The sequence below is a fragment of the Denticeps clupeoides genome, chromosome 7 (assembly GCF_900700375.1).
Source record: "Denticeps clupeoides chromosome 7, fDenClu1.1, whole genome shotgun sequence".
NCBI lineage: Eukaryota > Metazoa > Chordata > Actinopteri > Clupeiformes > Denticipitidae > Denticeps > Denticeps clupeoides.
Window position 1 is genome coordinate 24,960,501 of NC_041713.1, and position 712 is coordinate 24,961,212.

The window sequence follows — 712 nt, forward strand, 5'->3', positions numbered from 1 at the left end:
AAATGTTAAAAATAAACAAACAAAAATATTAACTATTATATTACAATGTGGTCGTAGTATCCTAGTGTGTAACACACTTGCCTAAAAGGAGACCAAACAGGCTCAAATCCTACTTATTACCAATGTGCCCCTGTCACTACCAATTATAAGGTACCCTGGATAAGGACATCTGATAAATGTTATAAATGTAAGGTCATCTTTGAATTGTAAATGTATAAAACATATTTTATGTCATTATTGGTTTTATTATGTTGTATTAACATTTTTATAGGATTCCAATCAATGCCTTGTTTGTGGGAAGCGGTAATTACACATGGTAATTACACAAAATTAATAATTTAAAACGCATTTTTAAAATGCTTCTACAAGCACACTACACACACTGACTAACAGCACACAGTATAGGTTGTATATTAGATATAATATGCAGTATTCTGTATTCAGTAGACAGGTAATAATTGCAAGACACATAGGCCAAGAAACATGTTCATCTGTTCATGTGAGTTTATAAGCTGTATTCACTTAATTGATCATGAAATAATTATAATAGGTTTGCGGTTAAAATTTAATTAACCTAAAGAATTTTTCTAAAGAATCGAAGAACACTCACTCCAGACCAGTGTCAGTGAGTGTGATCTGGGGGGTTGTAGGACCCAGAGGTGCTTTTAGACTGCTGTAGGGTGGCACCCTACACCACACCCTAAAGGCAGGG